Genomic DNA, 21,006 nt, shown 5'->3' with positions numbered 1-21,006 from the left:
GCAATTCACTCATTCGTCCCTTCATCCACCCTTTCACTCATTCATCCATCCACCCTTTCACCCAATCCATCCTTTCACTCATCCATCCACTCTTCCACCCATCAATCCATTCACTCATCCATCCAACCATTTACCCTTTCACCCAAGCCATCCTTTCACTCATCCATCCACTCTTCCATCCATCCATTCATCCATTCACCCTTTCACTCATCCATCCATCCTTTCTTCCAGATCTCCACCCTCCCTTTCACTCATGTGTGCATTCTTTCACTCATCCATCTTTACAACTTCTTTTCACTCATCCATGCACCCATTCGCCCAATCATTCTTTCAATCATCCATCCATGCTTTTACTCATGCATCCATCCATCCTCCCTTTCTCTCTCCATTCACCTTTCACTTAGCCCCCCATCCTTCCATCCACCCTTCACCCATCCACCCACCCATCCAGTTGCAGACAGAAGAGGCCCATCAAGAACTTCAACCTCGCTGTAGTTCCTAAAGCAAGTGGTGGGGTGTGGTGAGGTGGGGGAGGGTTCACTATGCCCCTGCACATAGGCGATCTGAAAACTTGGAAGTCATGTGTCTTGCATGATGCACAGTACAGTACGCGAGGTGACTGTGGCATGGTGTTGTTTCCATGGCTTTAATTGTGATGTAAAAACTGGGTGTCTCTCCAAGGGGCGTGTCTGATGAAATTAAGGATCAACACCTCAGCTAAAAATATGTGCTGAGCATAAGGTGCCACCCGACTGGTATTTTGCTGTTTCTATCAATGCATCCAGTAACATTAGACCACCAACAAGCCATGACTATTGCCTTTGCCAATGGATGTTAGTTGCATAAAATAAATAAAAAAGCAGCAGCTATGGCTTCGTTGTATATAATATAAAAAATGCTTCAGCTCTGAAATGATAAGACTGTGTAAGAACTATAACGTCTTCTTTTTTACTTTGTACATTTGTTTTATACTTTTCTTCCATCTTACCCTAACAGAATGCCCTGCCCTAGACCACGGCAGGAGGAGGCCACCACATGCTGTAACAGCTCAGACTGGCCCATCGTCATTCTAAATGGGACAATCAGCCGCAAACAGAATGACAATGGGCGGGATGCGACTGCTCTTGTGCTCCGAGGATGAGTGTGAGGTAGCCCCGTTAGGGCGCTGAGGACTCTCGCAAGGGAACAGCTCTGCTCCCTGCAAGGCGCAAAATTACGGACAAAAGGCGTCCATAAAAGGGATCCTCATGGACAGCGGATGTGAGGTCTGAATTACGGACGGTCCGTGAAATTTAAGGACGGTTGGTCACTCTAGTAGTTTGTTTCCTGCTTTTTCTGTGCCAACACACTTGTGCAGTTCTCTTTTGAAAGTGTTAGATGACACTGGTAACTGAAGAGCATTTTTATGCTAGTGCATAACTTTCTTTTTTTCTCGTGAGTTCGCTGAAATCATGTCCTAGCAATAACTTGTGCCCATTCTGTGCATACATACAATACCTGGCTTAGCTTTCAATATCCACTTTTTTGTAAAATACTTATACAAAAAAGTCCAGATTTGCACTCAAAAGCCCAACCTGTGGGTTAGGGTTTTGGGCACTGACAAGCTTCAAGATGGCTGTGATCTTCAGAACTCTGCCATTGCTCTGACTTTGGCGCCATAGAAAGCAACCCTGAGCACAAAGCAGGCCAAATAATTAGTGATGTATGAAGTGGATCAAATGAGGGGCTTTCTGGGTACCCAATTTAGCCGTAGCCCTACTGTGATACTGAGTTAGCTTTCTGTGGAGTGACATTGATGGCGGTGTCATCCAAATTTGGTCAACATCTTCCATTTCGCTTGCACAAGTAGTCAGTGCAGTGAGTTTACTGTATCTCCCAGAGACATTACTGAGATCTTCTGGGTTAACAGGAGGAACACGGGAAAGCGTTGGTGTGAGGTGGTTACAAAGTAAGAAGCATGTGGAGTCTAAATAAGGGCATGTTGTATACCACATTGCTGTTTGTTTTGATGACCATATCCAGAGCCCCAAACAGCACTGTTAGAAAGATGCTGCCTAAGGAGAGTAAGCAGTGGACAAATAAGCATAAACAGGATTTAATACCACGGTCCCACACCGCCAGGCGCATTCGGGGCAAGGACACTGAACATTGCGATGACTAGGGAGTCACTGTTACACCAGGCAGTGGTTTATTATGGCTGCTCTGGAAGAAGGGTACCACGTAATATGTAGCGGTCTCAAGAATGGCCTCTTGGAGGCAACAAATGAAGAGGTCAGATACAATGTGATATGTGGGGATATTTAACCGGTCCATGGATGCAGTGGAAAAGGCAGTGAACAACCACAAAAAGTTACCCCAAAGATATCATATGTTTAAAGACTCCATGTTCACCTTCATCAAGAGCTTGGAATCCATAGAGAAATTCTTGGAGAATGGATTCAAATCCAGTAGGATTCGTATCTTGGGGTTCCTGGCCGTGGCTGGGGAGAGAGAAATGAAACTGGAAGTGCAGAAGTTCCTGAAAGGAACAGTCTTAGGTGGTAAAGAAGTAGACCGAGTGTCAGTGGTAAAGCCCGCCCAATTGCCAATTAGGAACTCTACTGGCAAGGGAGCTAAAAAGGGGCTTATATTGGCAGAGTTGAAGTATTGTGAACAGCAGGAATTGGTTTTGAGATCATCTACAAGAAAGGATAAAGAAATGACGAACATCATCGAAGTTCATATTTGTCCAGAACTTAGTCCCACAACCTTGAGATGCAGGCAGGATGTGGAGCTCAATGCCAGATGTTTGGAGGCAACCCTATGGTTAACTGAGCTATTAAACATCTTTAGACATTTTGTGTTAAGGTTTTGGCCATTCTGGCCCAAAATAAGTCAGTGCGTTCTCCTTCTTCGTTGGCTTCTATGGCTCCTTGTTGTTCTCTGGAGATAGCGAAGTCTAAGACAGGGGGTCTTCCAGCTTGAAACAATGTGGTGCGAACATATATATATATATATATATATATGTATATATATATATATATGTTTATATATATGTGTGTGTGTATATATATATATGTATGTATGTATGTATGTGTATATATATAGATATCAACACACCCGTTCTGAATAAAATAACAGGTCCCAACATGCTCGAAGTTGTCTCCGCGGTCTTTCTCACAACATTTCCCCGACGCCATTTTGTGCTTTATATACTCTCTGAAAGTGACCGTGCTATTTTTTCTCACATCCGCCATGAAGAATACATTACGATGTTAATTTATGAATCATTAAATATATAAACTGCTCAATAAAACATTAGCCTAGAATTGCACTGGTATGGACAATAGGAAATCATAATCATTCAACATCTTGGATAAAAACATGTTAAAGTGACATAGTCTTATCTTCTTCCCGTTACTAATCGTGCGACAGAAAAAACTGTGACCAAATTCTTTACAAATCCAATCCAATAGTGAACTTTTACAATATGTGAGCAGCATTGGTTTTCAAAGGTATATTGTGCATAAAGAAATTGCACATATTCATAAGGCTAATATATATATATATATATATATATATATATATATATATAGATATTACCTACTGGCAGTCGCCAGTAGGTAGTTATAGTTAGGACCTATTTTCCATAGGAAATCCGCAGCATTCTATTTGGAATAACGTTGGTGCCGATTGACGAAATTTTCCAAACTTTTGGCCAGCTCCGGTCCGCTCCTATCCTGAAAATTTCACAGTGATTCGTCAAGTGGGGGCCGAGAAAAAAGGGGGGTCCCAAAACGCATTTTCCCCATGCATTTTCCCATAGCACCTGTTGACGCAGCTACAGACCGAACTGCTGAACGGAATTACACCAAATTTGGCAAAGAGGTAGTCCTCAGTTCAGACTTGTGTCTTTTGCTTAAATGGTGTAAATCCGTTCAGTAGTTCCTGAGAAAATTAGAGTTAAAAAGATAGATATATCTGGGCGGAGCCTAACCACACATCTCATCGTGAGATCTGATTGGCTGTCAGTACTTCATCCAAGAAGTGTTGGCAGCCATCTTGGGACCAATATACATGATAGCACCTCATTAAAAAGCATTGCAGTTAATAGAAGGTTTTAAGACTTTAGTTACATTATAAATCATTTGTTGATGGTACCATACTCATTTTAGTAATTGTGGTGTGTTTTAAGGTGATTTTACCATGTGAAAAAGCCTTCTGCTGTGATATCATGAATCATGTTTGAGAGAAAACTATTTTCTCATGCTTTTCCCACAGAGGTTTGGAAGGTGATCTATAAGCTAAACTGAAAGCATATTTTCTGTAAATTCACATTATTTTTCTCAGTCATGTGAGAATGAAGTCTGACATTCTCAGTAAAACATGTACATCCAACAAGGGCAGAGACTCAGTTGATTCCTTTGTGTTCTACTGCAGCTTCCCAGAGTGTTCTAAAGAACAACTAGAGCGCTAACAGTCCTACTTATGACAAAAGTATTGCACACCTGAAGCCATCTTGATTGGAATAAAGTGGTAACTCTTAAAACATTTAATTTAAAAAGGAACAAAATGAGGGGGTTCATTTTGCCATAGAAAGTATGATTAGTGCTGCAGAAAGAAAATGTAGGGCACATTTTGAGTGACTTCTCAAATCCTCTTCTATATCATTAAACAATTCTGACATGCAGACTGAAACATGCACTTTCAATACCAGCAGCAGACTTCCCTGGTGAGCAGTAGCTTTACTACAGTGATCTAATAAGCAACTAGAGTGCTAAGATTCTGAATTTATGGCAAATGTGTGACACATCTGAATGCCTTCTTGATGGAATCAAAGTAAAAAACTGAAAGTATTTCCTACTGAGGAGACTGTAGTAAATGAGGAAATTAGGAAACTTCATAACAAATAAGTCTCCTAAAATGGCCACCAGAGACAAAAGAGCCCAAATGTAGCCCAAGTATCACCCAGATGTAGCCCAAGTATAGCCCAATGACAGAATGTCCCAGAGTGTTCTAACGAACAACTAGAGCGCTAACAGTCTTACTTATGACAAAAGTATGGCACACCTGAAGCCATCTTGATTGGAATAAAGTAGTAACACTTAAAACATTTAATTTACAAAGGAACAAAATGAGGGGGTTCATTTTGCCATAGGAATTATGATTAGTGCTGCACAAAGAAAAATTAGGGCACATTTTGACTTCTCAAATCCTCTTCTACTTCATAAAAAAATTCTGACATGCAGACTGAAACATGCATGTTGAATACCAGCAGCAGACTTCCCTGGTGAGCAGTAGCTTTACTACAGTTATCTAATGAGCAAATAGAGTGCTAACACTCAGAATTTATGGCAAATGTGTGACATATCTGAATGCCTTCTTGATGGAACCAAAGTAAAAAACTGAAAGTATTTCCTACTGAGGAGACTGCAGTAAATGAGGAAATTAGGAAACTTCATAACAAATCTCCCAAGATGGACACCAGAGACAAAAGAGCCCAGATGTAGCCCAAGTATAGCCCAATGACAGAATGTCCCAGAGTGTTCTAACGAACAACTAGAGCACTAACAGTCTTACTTATGACAACAGTATGGCACACCTGAAGCCATCTTGATTGGAATAAAGTGGTAACACTTAAAACATTTAATTTACAAAGGAACAAAATGAGGGAGTTCATTTTGCCATAGAAATTATGATTAGTGCTGAAGAAAGAAAAATTAGGGCACATTTTGAGTGACTTCTCAAATCCTCTTCTATTTCATTAAACAATTCTGATATGCAGACTGAAACATGCACTTTTAATACCAGCAGCAGACTTCCGTGGTGAGCAGTAGCTTTACTACAGTGATCTAATGAGCAACTAGAGTGCTAACATTCAGAATTTAAAGCAAATGTGTGACATATCTGAATACTTTCTTGATGGAATCAAAGTAAAACACTGAAAGAATTTCCTACTGAGGAGACTGCAGTAAATGAGGGAATTAGGAAACTTCATAACAAATAAATCTCCCAAGATGGCCACCAGAGACAAAAGAGCCCAAATGCAGCACAAATATCACCCAGATGTAGCCCACATGTAGCCCAATGACAGAAGTGTGCAAAACACTTATTTTTTGTGTATTTGCAGTTTTATATAGTGCAGACTTGTCAGGTATTGGAGTGCTTTACATGAGCATTGGTTACATCACACAAGATCAAATTCATTTTGGTTGTAGACATGGGGAGATTAAGTGATTTGACCAGAATCACAGAATGTTGAGCTGAAGCAGAAACTCCAACCTGGTTCCCCAGTTGCAAAGTCTGCAGCTCTGGAAGTAACACCGCACCCTCTCCCCTAGGTGCAACATTTAATCAAGTGGTCAACTGGATAAAAAAACATAAAGATTACAAATAATTTAAAAGTTCTTTGTCGCTATTTGAAAACTCAGAAAATATGTCCTCATTTTAGTTTTTTAGAGCACTAACCATAATTTTGATGCAAATAAGACCCTCTCATATATGTAATTTCTAAAGGAAATGCTCTAGGTATTACAGTTTTGATTACATCAAGATGACGTCAGGCGTTCCACACTTTTTCAATATAATAGACCATTGTGGGCAGAAGGAAGAGAAAGTGGTAGTACAACCATACATGCCAACAGACCCGTTTCAGCCAGGAAACGTCCAATGTTTTTAAGCTCAAATGGGCTTTATTTGATCTATCCCTTTTAGTTCGTCTTCATGACGATACTTCTGCAAGAATTAGATGGGGAGACCAAGGGCTGACTACAGAGAGCATCCCAGTAAGGAGAGGAGTCCGCCAGGGCTGTGTTCTGGCCCCCACACTATTTTCGCTTTATGTGAATGGTGTGGTGGATTTCTTGAGCCACATTCCAGCTGATGCACCAACCCTGGCGGGAGAAAAAATAGCCACACTTCTCTTTGCTGATGATACTCTCTTGATCTCCAAATCCCCTATGGGTCTCCAAACACTACTTACTCGCTTCCAGGCTTTTTTTACACAAAGGGGCCTTATTATTAACATTTCTAAAACAAAATTTATGGCTTTTAATCCTGGAAAACAGTTTAGACCCAAACTTATCCTTAACGGCTCACACCTTGAGCAAGTTCATTGCTTTGACTATCTGGGGATGAGGCTATCGGACAAATTGTCATGGGGACCCCACCTGAGCAAGATGCTCTTAAATCACAAAAGGGCAGCGGGGGCAATTCTAAGAGAGCATCGCCTGTCCACCTCTAGATTGGTTTCCCCTGTCCTGGTTGTATATGAGGGGAAGGCAGTAAGCTCGGCAACCTATGGAGCGGAACTTTGGGGGTTCGAATCAATAGCAGAGATCCAAAAGGCAGAGAACAAGTTCTTACGAGACATGGTCTCTGTCCCCCAATGTACCCCCCTAACACCTCTGTTCCTCGACATGGGGAGGCACCGGGTGAGCGATACAGTCAGATTACGCCCCCTCTTGTATTGGGCAAGACTAAGATCTACTCCTGAGTTATCACACTATGCGGCAGGTCTCAGTGAACTGATTACTATGGACACGGGCAAAAGGGTAAAACGGCTCAACGAACTTAAGGAACTCTTATTGTCTCTGGGCTTAGCTGATGCATGGGAGAACCAAGCACAGCCATCCAAGGCTGAGCTAAAAAAGATCTATTGGAACTGGATACACCAACGGCTCTTATCCTACCCGAGGCATGGGAAATTATCAGAGGACTTCTTACAGCACAAACAAGTTGGCCATTTGGAACCCTATCTAGACTTCATTCGAGTCCCTATGGATAGGAAGCTGTATATACTTTTCCGGTTTGGGTCATTGCACCTTAATGCTTCAGTTGCCCAAAGGGACCCAGCAAAAAATCTTTCTTCCTGTTGTCCGTGTTGCAATGTCCTGTACGAAACTATAGCTCACTGCCTATTTGCATGCCCGGCATATTGGCAGGCCAGGAATAAATGGCTCAAACCCATCTGTGTTCAGTTAGGAACAAGGAACCATCAAGTTGCACTTCGCATCTTGAGATCTGATGCGTCCAGGCCGGCCTTTGTGTGCGGAGTTGCCAAATGATTGGGCCGTGCTTGGATGATTCGCACGAAAACCATTTCCAAAGCTACAAAATCAGACAACGCAGCTATCCAACAAATTTGAACCGACTTTTCTGTGTAAGAGGATTAAAGGAATGAACTGCGACTTTGAGATTCCCTGTTGATACCTGTATTTCATTTTTAATGGGAACCCGTATTTTATGAATTGTTGTTTTATTTATTGGTGTTACAGCCTGCGTTTTAAATGTTTTATATCCCTTTTAAATATCATAAATTTTGAAATGTATAATATTGATCTTATGGTTGCGAAAGCTTTTATGATAGCAATTATCGAATAAAGCAAATTGAAATTGGATCTGTCCCCTGTCTACAATCTCCTCTTTTTCAATGTAACTCAAAGGGGAAAATCAATACCCCAGTTTTTTTTCAAAATCTCCCTCTTACCAAGTTCAAAATGTTCGCAAGTATGGTACATTGGATCGTGGTAGGCAGGAGGAATTGGGGTAGGGACAGGGACTCAGATAACAGAGGACAGGAGGGACATGGAGAGGTGCACCAAACTGACCCTACAGGGCAGGCATCAGGGTTTGCAGCAGCACAATACACCACACAGGGCATGCGGGACGGGAGTGCAGCACAACAATCCATAGAAAGCAATAGGGAGGAGACAGGACCATGCACATGGACAACAGAGAACAGAGGGGAAAGAGGCAATGGTAGCTAGCTGACCATTATTGCCAGACAGGAGAGAAAGCTGCAGCATAACAGACCATAAAGGGCAGGAGGGACGGATCAGGGGCATTACAATGGAACAGACAAGCCAGGAGGGAGGGAATAGGGGTCTGCACATGGAAACAGAGGGCTGGGGGCAAGGGGGCAGGGCAGGAGCAGCAAGATGACCATGGAGGTCAGGCAGGATGGGCACTAGAAACAAGACACACCATGGAGAGCAACAATGAGACTATGATGGCATACACACAGACCATGGATGGAAGGTGGGAGGGGGTCAGGGGCAGCTAGCTGACCACACAGGGAAGGTGGGAGGGGACATGGCAGCACAGAAGACCATGCATGGCAAGTGGGTGGGTTAGTGGCAGCACAATGGCTATGATGGGCAAGAAGGAGGGTGCAGGGGCATGCACAAAGGACCATGGAGGATAGAAGGGAGAGTCAGGACCTGGGCACAGACAAGAGAGTTCAGGGGAAGGGGCCTCACAACAGACTGCGCGGGGCAGGCAGGAGGAGCAGTTGCAGCACAACAGACCAAGGAGGGCAGAAGGGTGTGGCAGTAAATGGACCATGGAGGACAGGAGGAAGGGGATAGGGGCATGTGGACAGGCAGGGTGGAGGTGGCAGGGACAGGTTACAGTCATCTGACAATGCTAGGCAGGTGGGAGGGGAGTGGCAGCTAAACAGAACACTCAGAGTAGATAGGAGTGGCAGGTCCATGGAACATGGTGGGCAAAAAGGATGGAGCAGGGGCATGCACAAAGACATCGGAGGGCAGGGGAAAGGAGAATAGGGGCAGCAAGCTAAGCACAGAGGCTAAGCAGGAGGTCAATGATGGGCCATAGAATTGGGCAATGGAGGGCAGGAGGAGTGGACTGGTACATCATACTAAATGGAGGGCAGTGGCAGCACATCAGACCATGCATGGCAGGAGGGAGGAGGCTAGTCCATGGATTCAGACAACAGAGGATAGGGAGGAGGTGGATGGGGCAGCAAGCTAACTGTTCAGAGAAGGTGGGCATTAGGAACTTTATTGTTTTTAAAATGTGTCTCTGTGCGAACTACTTAAAATATGAACAAGTATGCAGCATAATCTCACTTTTATTCAGGAAGAAGAGGACGTTTGTGACTGTGACTCCGGGCTCACTTGGCAGAAACACCCCCTGACCCTCCACCCCCCATCACAAAATGTAATGCCCGTGAAAAGTGTAGGTGGACGCAGTGTTATATATAACATAGTCCTGAGAGCACGATTGAACATGAAAACTAGATATAGTATATGGTATAAACTATGCACCAAAAAGTGTGATATAAGATGAACCGGGGTGTGATATATAATATGCAATACATTGTGCGCAATGACAGATTCATTGGAGAGTGCGAGATAGAACAGGCACTAGCGCGTGCTATGCAATATGCGCCTTGGAGTGTAATATGCACAGGGCAGTGTTGTGTATCCTAACAAGTCTATAAAGTTGTAATATAAAATATGTGCTGGGGAGTGTAACATTGCATATGCACTGTGACAAAGATATGGATCCCAGATTGTAATATGTATGGCATAGCGCTGTGCGTTATAACCTCTTAGCTGCGGCGCAAATTCCGCCGCAGTGCTCCCGCAGTGCTGACATTCCGATCGCGTGCATGGTCATGACGTCACTCGGCCGTCGTCCGCACACGCCCATCGTGACTCATGACGGCCGGGAGACGTCATGAGCATGGAAGAGGATAACATAGGCATCGAGGAAGGCGCGTTAGATGGGGCAATATAACCCGTGCGAAGGCAAGTTTGGCATGACATATTCACAGGGTGGTGTTACAGTGCACATGGGCTAGAGAGTGTCATAGCATACGCACTAGCTGGTGGAATACAACACAGAGGTGTGTGGCACTCGGCGGGCACTGGTGGGTGTAACACAGCATTGGGCTCAGCCAGGAGCACGCTGTGACTCTCAAGTGAGGTTCGTCTCCTTTCCAGAGAGTAAAATAAAAAGTGTTACACATCCGGCGGTGGATGTGTGTTTTATTAACCGTGAGGGGGGTTTCTTGCATAGTTTGGTCGAATTTTTGTCGAATCCCCTTTGAATGGCTTGGTGTGCGTGTGTGTTAAATGTGCCCGTCAATAGCTACCCATGTTTGTATAAATAAACGACAAGGGTGTCTACTTGGAGAGTACCCACCGGCGGGGGCGCCAGGATTAGGCACGGTAGGGCGTCAGACACTTCAGAGCTTCACTAGTGGTGTAAATACATTCCACGCGGATTCATTGTTTGCATAGTTGCCTTTTAATGGTGCTGTGCCCCTTTTTACACCTCTCTGCAATGGCGCTTACTGGACGTACCTAGTGGGCTATTTTGCCCCTAGGGACCCTCAGGATTCAAGGGGACTTAATCTCCCAACTTAAAAAATGGCCACAGGGCGTGTTTACACAGTGGGGAAGGGGGGGACGGGGCCTGAGGTGACGTGTGCATACACGCCCTATGGCGTGTTTAAAGTTGGGGAAATAATTCCCCTTCAATCTTGAGGGCCCCTGGGGGCAAACTAGCCCACCAGGTGCTTCCAGTAAGCGCCACTGAGCTGCGTTGCAGAGAGGTGGTCCAGGCCGTGCCACTTTTTACACCTCTCTGCAACGCAGCTCTGTGGCGCTTACTGGAGGTATCTAGTGGGCTAGTTGGACCGTAGGGACCCTCAGGATTCAAATGAACTTAATCTCCCAACTAAAAACGGCCACAGGGCGTGTTTACACAGTGGTGAAGGGAGGGAACGGGGCCTGAGTTAACGTGTGCAAACAAGCCCTGTGGCGCCTTTTAAGTTGGGGAAATAATTCCCCTTCAATCCTGAGGGACTCTGGGGGCCAACTAGCCCACCAGGTACTTCCAGTAAGCGTCACTGCGCTGCGTTGCAGAGAGGTGGTCTAGGCCGTGCCCCTTTTTACATCTCTCTGCAACACAACTCTGTGGTGCTTACTGGAGGTACCTAGTGGTCTAGCTGGACCCTAGGGACCCTCAGGATTCAAGGGGACTTAATCTCCCAACTTAAAACGGCCACAGGGCATGTTTACACAGTGGGGAAGGGAGGGGACGGGGCCTGAGGTGACGTGTGCAAACACGCCCTGTGGCACGTTTTAAGAGGTAGTTTTAATCCCCTGCCCTATTATATACTAGGGGCTTACAGAGGAGGTCATGCTAATCACAGGGGGACCCCAACGCATAGTGTTCCCTGGTGTATGTAGGTGTTTTCACTGTATTCTGAGTGTCTTTTAGCATAGCACTGGCTCTAGGACTGGTTAGTCAGACTCAGTTACCACCAGTATCCGTCTGAAAAAGTTGAGGGTACAGGATGATTTTGCAACAAGGCTTCTTTCTGCTCTTCTGTTTGTTCTTTCTGCTCGTTATCCTTCTTCCTGCACTTTTCTTCGTCTTTGAGGACTTCTGTTGCTTCTTTCTGCATTTCTTTTTTTTCTTTCTGTGCGTGTTTTCTTCTTGCTTCACATGTCCTATCTCTGTAGGCATAGTTAGAAATTAGCATTTAAAAAACCTTTGAGATTCACTGAAAAAACCATAGGTTTCAAGCACGTTATAGTTAGTAATTAGCATTTAAAAAAACCTTAGAAATTCACTGAAAAAACCATAGGTTTCAGGGGCGTTATAGTTAGCTGGACTTTTCACTCATACAAAACCATTGAAATTCCCCCGTTATAGTCAGTTCAGCTAACTATAACTCGCGCGCCCGCAATGCACTGCTGATGACGTCATATATTACATCACTCATGACATGGTCAGTGACATCACTCATGACATCACTGATGACATCTCAAATGGCATCACTGATGACATCACTGATGACATCATCCTTCTGATAGAGTGGCAGACCTCCTCTCCCCCTAATATAACCTTTGATACACACATTCAAAAATAGAAACTAAAATTTTCAAAACAATGGACATACCAATACCAGTTACAGCAACCTATTCGGTAATTCTAGGATCCACATACACATCCACTCATTCACCAACAGTCCTATACAGTCACTCATACATGTACTCACTCATCATATGTACTCCTACACCTATACATCCTTTTACACAACGCCACCCATCCATAGAGTTACTCACAGACATAGTCACTCATGCTAATTAAGAATCAAACATCCATTTACTTGCATATACATTTATACACACACCACCACACTTACTTCTACAGAAACTTACACATACTTAGTCTTTTAAACAATCACTTATAGAAACACATACTTATTCATACAGGAACTCTTTCAATCTCTCACTCTCACATATACTCACTTATATACACCAATAGTCACATATACTAGTTTAAAACATATGTAGTTACTCATAAAGACACTATTGAGACAGTCATTCACTCACTAACACACCCATGCACACACTCATCCACCCATACAGTCCTGCACACATGCTGTCTTCAACACATACAAACAGTGAGTCACTCATTCATGCACCTATGCACTACGTAATACCCCCCACCGAACCATACAGACACTCAGACACTCATACTGATACTCAAAAAACCAACTAATAACCTATATAGACACTCATGTAGCTACTCACCAACCCATGCAGCCACTTATACACAAAGTGAGAGACTGATACAGATATTTACACATTTAAACATTACTCACTAAGCCATGTATGCACTAAGATACACTTAATCAGTCAGTTATACAATCAATTTTTCAAAAACAAATCATCCATTTAGACACATATACCCATTTATTCTTCCATCGACCTTGAGATATATATATATAAAATACATATGTAATTTTCAGGAAAAACACACATTCACTGGAATATGTCATCAGTGATGTCATTTGAGATGTCATGAGTGATGTCACTGACCATGTCATGAGTGATGTAATATGTGACTTCATCAGCAGTGCATTGCGGGCGCGCGAGTTATAGTTAGCTGAACTAACTATAACAGGGGAATTTCAATGGTTTTGTATGAGTGAAAAGTCCAGCTAACTATAACGCCCCTGAAACCTATGGTTTTTTCAGTGGGGCGCTTGGAGAACACTCGAGGGGTTGCAGTTGCCGTGGAGTAACCTACCTCCTTCTTTCACCGCTGACTGCCTTACCGGTTCCCGCCTCCAGCCGCCGCAGTTCCACCCATTGCGGCCGCGGAGTGGAGGTGGGGACTACAGAACCCAGGCTCCTTAGCGGCAGGAAAGCCGCCAACGCTGTTTCCGCGCACTGAGGCGCATTTAAACGAAGCCCACCCCCGGCAGAGTGGGCGCCTGGAGAACACTCAAGGGGTTGCAGTTGCCGTGGAGTAACCTACCTCCTTCTTTCACCGCTGACTGCCTTACCGGTTCCTGCCTCCCGCCGCCGCAGTTCCACCCATTGCGGCCGCGGAGTGGAGGTGGGGACTACAGATCCCAGGCTCCTTAGCGGCAGGAAAGCCGCCAACGCTGTTTCCGCGCACTGAGGCGCATTTAAACGAAGCCCACCCCCGGCATAGCGGGCGCCTGGAGAACACTCGAGGGGTTGCAATTGCCGTGGAGTAACCTACCTCCTTTTTTCACCGCTGACTGCCTTACCGGTTCCCGCCGCCGCAGTTCCACCCATTGCGGCCGCGGAGTGGAGGTGGGGACTACAGATCCCAGGCTCCTTAGCGGCAGGAAAGCCTCCAACGCTTTTTCCGCGCACTGAGGCGCATTTAAACGAAGCCCACCACCCGCGTCGCGGGACCGCGCGCAGGCCGCGCCGGGCTAAACCCGGGCAAAGGGCGGGCCGTCTGTTGCCGTCAGGGGCAGACAGAGGCAGGCTGGGCCACCCCCTGCCAGAAAGATACCGGTAAGGAGAAGCACGATAAACATCATAACGCTATGCCCGTGCAGATAATATCACACATGGTGTGAGTTTTTATCCCCCCATCTAAAGGACATATAGTGGACTAACTGACAAAGTGGGACAATCTCAAAAAGTGCGTTATATAATTTTTCCCTCAACTATGGAAAATCGTAAAAGTGCGGTGGGGACCTTAGACGCTTACCTACTGAGAGCCGAATCGATAATAGAACAGGAAATACTATCCACCGAGAGGAGGCTCTCGCTCGATCCATCCAGTAGATTAAGCAGAGATCCAGAGATATGGAAAATCGTAAAAGTGCGGTGGGGACCTTAGACGCTTACCTACTGAGAGCCGAATCGATAATAGAACAGGAAATACTATCCACCGAGAGGAGGCTCTCGCTCGATCCATCCAGTAGATTAAGCAGAGATCCTGAGACCATCAGTTCTTCCCCATTAAATAAAACACCCAATCTGATCTTTTCACATGACCCTCCGTCCCTTCCCCTCAAAAATCACCTGAGATTATAGAAGTACATTCAAATATCACTCCCTTACAAGCGAAAGGACCTTTAACTCGGGGGAAAACTAAACAAAAATCAATCGGAGGGAGGGGGGTAACCACAAAAGGGCGCCCTCAAAAAAAAGAGGGGAAGATCTCATTTTGCCCAGCCTTATGTAACATAGGAACGCAGACAGAGGATAACCACCTCAACTCCGTCATACATTTAGAAACGCCTACAGCGATAACGGAGATGATTCTTAAAAATTCCGAAAAATCATTACAATCACTAGTGAACTGTGCACTGGAAGAAAAAATGGGTGAAATGATTTCCATACTTTCCTCAGTCTTTGAAGAAAAATTTGTCCGACTAGAAAAATTGATAACTGACAGCAAAACATGAGCGAACTCACACAGACCCCAAGCTGACACAACCCAACCTATCCCTCAAAAAACAAACACTCTACCATCTGCAAAGGAACGCCCCAATAATTCCATTATAAAAACTCACATTATTCCCTCCATAACAATACAAGACAACACACAGGGAACAAAAGGAGTCACCAGTGCAACTAGAACACCGGAACAATCACTAAGAGCCCACGTAGAACATCAAAAGGAAAAAACGATCTCGCTCAAGTTTCCTCCTCAACCAAACCGAGACCTTCTAAATTTGCCACCTGCTGCTTCCCCCTACATTCTAGTTCTAACAGGGGTCCCTCCCTTAAACAAAGGATCACCAGAAACATGGACCTCACTCAGAAACAAGGTCACGGACTGGCTCATTAAACATAAATATTTTCATCCAAATCACATCAATGAAATTCTAATGGTTAGGAGAGTGGGTTGGATCGGTCATTCCCCCAAAAATGTAATTGGAGACTGTATAGTTGTAAATTTTAAATCACCAAGACTAGTACGATCTTTACTCATGGCCAGAGAGGAAACAACAAACCCAAAAACAGCAATTAACTTGGTACCCCTTGGCTCTTTCTATCATACAGCACCTGAACTTGACAACAGACGGAATGGCAGCATTCTACTACAGAACAGGTTTGAACAGCTGACAACACTAGAGGAAGTAGACTGACAGCTAACACTGCTTGACTATACTACTCCCCAAAACGCAACTCGGACAGATAGTGTAACTAAAAATCTGCCCGACCTAAACCACAGCCGAGAAATAGGTATGGTAAAGTCTACTCCTCACAACATCTCGCCTGTAGTCCAACCCCATCGTATCCTTACCTTAAAACCCAAAGGCATGCATGAATTTACATCTCCCATTATAGATAGCGAACACAAAACCGGCAGCACCTCTTTTCCTAAGGCCCTACCCGCCATCAAACCGATTCCTCAAAACTCTCGTAATAGCACAAAAAATAACCATCTGACTGATTCAAATCTAAATATAATCTTCTGGAATGTCTCGGGCCTTCGTACAAAGGCCAATAACGAAGGGTGGCTGTCATTTACAAGAAGAAATGATATAGTTTGTCTGCAGGAGACATGGGCAATCTCCCCCATCCACCTAAACGGTTTTAAAACATTCTTCTCTCCAGCAGTGACCTCAATCTCAGGCAGAGCAAAGGGCGGCCTAGTGGTCTATGTCTCAAACCTAATTCCAACATTAGAGGCTCATGTCCTGAAAAATGAGACATACTATCAGCTACTAAAAATAACTACCAAAAAACCACCATCTATTTTGATAGTTAATATCTATAACAACCTTACAGATATCAAGTTCATGGAGATTCTAAAAGAAATACGCCACCTTTTACTTGACTATATGAACACTAACCCAGGGAAAGAGCCTATAATCATATGGGGCGGCGATTTTAATCTAACATTATGCGAGAATAGACACAACAACAAATGCGGTTATGTAGACCATCAAAATAATAACATTACGCACTTCCCGCATTCACAAAAGGGATCCCTTATGAACGAGACTATGACCCTTCTCCAACTACTCTTCGCCAACGAACTGCTTGAGCCCGCTGCTGCTTTTTCTCCAACGTTCAATGGCAGAGGCCTGTCATCCTGTATTGACTTCATCTTAATGGGAAATTGTCCCACAGAAGCAATCACTATGTTCACTACCCACGATTGTGCTTTTAGCGATCATTTCCCAATATCTATAACCCTTCGAATCACAGCTCCACCAAAAAGACACAAACCCTATTCCATAACGATAATTTACTAATGACCAGATCGAATGGCTACACATTAAAGTGGTCTCATATTGATCCCACCGTTATTTTAGAGACCATACTTAGAGGGGCAACCCCAGCTATCTCTGTGTGTCTATCAGAGACCTCATCTCCTTATGAGATTGTAACAAATTATAACAAAATAATATTTGAAGTCAAGAAGGCCCTGACGGTGAACTTTAATGGGGAGAAAATCTCAAAGAAAAAACCGAACTTCGGATGGTTTAACTCAGCATGCTCAACGGCCCATGCGACCCTTAAAAAAGCCCTAAAAAAATCCCCAAGAGACCGAGCAGAGGTTACCCAAGCAAGGAAACTATATAACAATACCTTAAGCTCCCGAAAGAAGGAACTAAAAGAGGCACATTGGGCCGCTCTTCATGACAGCTGCAAAAATAAGGATTCTGCGGCTTTCTGGAAGATTGTCAATTCCCCTTTTCTCTCAGGCCAAAAAGATCGAGGCCTAATCGAAACAACCATCACCGAAACAGAATGGATCACTGACTTTACAGAAATATTCTCTATTCCCGGAGGGACAACTGGCCAGAAATATATCCACCCAGCTGATCCAATTACCCCATTAGAACTAGATCTCAATCTCACCGAGGTCAAGTTAGCTTTGTGCGCTAGTAGATCCGGGAAGGCCCCGGGCCCTGATGGGGTCCCCGTGGACCTCTTTAAATCAAACATTGAGCTTTGGGCCCCCTTACTACTTAACGTACTAGAAGCAATGGGTAAGGTGGGACTACCTGACTCTTGGTCAGATTCCATCCTTGTCCCAATTTTCAAAAAGGGTAACAGAAATAGTCCCACATGTTATCGACCCATATCCCTACTGGACTCTCTAGGCAAAATAGTAGGAAGAATTCTCCTGGTACGTCTTCAAGGTTGGGCAGAAACAAATAATATAATATCCGACCTCCAGTACGGTTTCAGGGAGGGACAGGGTACTATCAAACAGGTCCTAAACCTCACACTACTGAGAGGAAAGTATGTCCAGGCTAAGGGTGGCAGCCTTTGCATTGCATACGTAGACCTCTCCGCAGCCTTTGACTGCGTGGCACATAACAAACAGTGGAGCATACTCACTGACATGGGGGTAGACATCAAACTGGTAAATTACATTATAGAAATCTATTCTAACGCAACGGCAAAAGTGAGATATGGTTAGGGAGGACAGTTAACATCAGCATTCAAGGTAGAGCGGGGAGTCAGGCAAGGATGCGTCCTCGCCCCCTACCTCTTTACCCTATATACCAACGGTCTTGAAGCAGCTATGCTGAAGGGTTGCCAGGACCTTCCTCAAATTCAAAAACGCCCGATCCCCGCTCTCCTTTACGCGGACGACACAGTCATAATTGCTCGTACCCCTTTTGAATTACAAAGCTCCTTAGACAGATATAAAAACTTCATGACCCAACTAGATCTAAAAATTAACGTAAAAAAGACATTTATAATGACTTCAGGGAAACAAATTCGTAAGGGAAATGGTATCTATCTAAATAAAACAAGAGTAGAAAACACAACCACTTATCCTTACCTGGGAGTCATAATAGATCACAAAGGCACCTGGAGAAGGGCTATTGAGACGAGAAAGCTCCGATTCCAAAAAACCACGATGGCACTGGTTGCCTTCACACGGAGACTTGGAAAAAGATCACCAAAAGAACTCCTTAATATCTACCATTCAAGATGCCTTAGCACGGCTATCTATGGGGCAGGGATCTGGGGAAATGCCCAAGTGGACCCGATTAAAAAACAACTTTCTGAAATTTTTATTGGCCGTCCCGCCGTCTACCTCTACATACACTACGCATAGCGAACTGGGCCTTTCATACATTACAGATGTGATCCGGATGCAGCCAGTTCTTCTCTGGCACCGCATCTGGACCACAACTGAACTAAAATTTACACAGGCACTTATCACCGACTGCATGAACTTAGACCATGGGCTTAAAATTACCTGGCTATCTTATGTAAAGAAATTCCTTTTTGACCTGGGATATGAACATTTTTATTTTAGCCCACTGGAATTAAATACCATCCCCAGAAAGAAATTTCGAGACGCCTGTTCAAAACATCTGGCAGACCTACGCCTGGCCTCAGAAACAAATAAAACATCCGTTCAGCACTCTCTTTTAATTCAATCAATAGACACGATCGAGCCATATTTGACCTTAAATCTGAGTAATTATGATAAATTTTTATTGATAAGATTCCGACTTAACATTTTTCATCGGGTAATCACCTTTACAGCGATAACCGACTGGTCAAAACAACTGGCTCACTGCCCATGCGATGATTCTTCAGGTCAGTCGACTTTGCATGTAATCATGTTCTGCAAATTTTATGCTGAACCAAGAAAGTTGTACCTGATCCCTCTGCTTAAACTGCTTAAACTGTTGGGCCTAAAACAATGCCGCCCTGCCCTTCTGGCTCTCCAAATGCTAGACACAGAACTGCTGGTGATAAATTTGATTACGTTTTTAAAATTTAGTATCCAACACAGAACAAACCTTTAGATTTTTACAACCACCCTTTGGAAAACACCGAAATCATATTATAAAAAGCAAGAAACAAGAAGGTACATTTCAGAACGACTCCTAGGCGGACACTTCTAAAAATAATATACCCTACGATGATCAGGGACTATTCCCCATAGCATCATAAACTTGCTGATGGGGGCCTTTCTTTTCCGCCTAACACAGACGCAAATTACAAAAAACCTAATCATGTAAGAGAAAAATGACAACCATCTGATTATTCATGCACTTAAGATTGTTATTTTGCACAGACCTCCATGCCACTGGCAAAACTGGACTCTTTTAACAAACCTCCACTTTTTAAACTTTTCCCTTTTTTAATAGTCTTAATTAACGTCGTCTATCTATTGAAGTGTATAGCACCAATGTTCAATATAAAATGTACACGCTTTTATGGTCTGTGATTTTCTTACCGAATAAAGCTTTTTCTGATTCAGTGAATATATAATAAATATATGTAGATTGTGGCAAAGTTGCATACAGCAAAATCTAATACTCCTTCTCAAATCATCTAATTTGCCTTTTATCCTGTACAAGACTCCATTATTTTTGGCTAGGTTTACTCTGTACAAATATCTCCAGAAAATAGGATTGCCAAAAGCCTTGAAGGCAGCAACAGCATTTGGGAAACTGAACTACGCAGTGAGAGTGGCTATAACATTATTCAAATGCTGTTTCCCGTGTATTCTCAACTTAGATTCTATCAAGTTGTATGCACCTTTGAAATGCAGCTTAGCATAAGAAGACACTTTTTCGAATGGATGATAAAAGGCCTAATGAATAATTGTAACAGCCATCAATTACCTCAAATTTGTTAAAGGCAGGTAACGTCATGGGAAGTATAGGGTGTGAAAAAATGATTCATACATTTTATTTTACATATTTTTCAAAAATGTCATTTCCTTTACCAGACAATGGATACATTTTCTAGTGAATCATTACTGCATTAGGCTGAATGTAAATTCGGCATTCAGAGGGCTCTTGAGATGATAACGTATCTGCTTCTTTACAGTCAAAGAAACCAACACGAATGAGATTCAGATAGTACCTGAACTCTCATCACAAGAACCATTTTGCCTTCATTACTCACAGCTGGACAGCTGTATAAGGAGCAGATACATAATAAGTTAGGAGGCTTATCATTCTAATTTCTCAGGTCAATTTCAGAA

The sequence above is a fragment of the Triturus cristatus genome, chromosome 1_1, assembly GCF_964204655.1.
Source record: "Triturus cristatus chromosome 1_1, aTriCri1.1, whole genome shotgun sequence".
NCBI classification, from domain to species: Eukaryota; Metazoa; Chordata; class Amphibia; order Caudata; family Salamandridae; genus Triturus; species Triturus cristatus.
Note: the sequence above shows the minus strand (reverse complement) of the source record.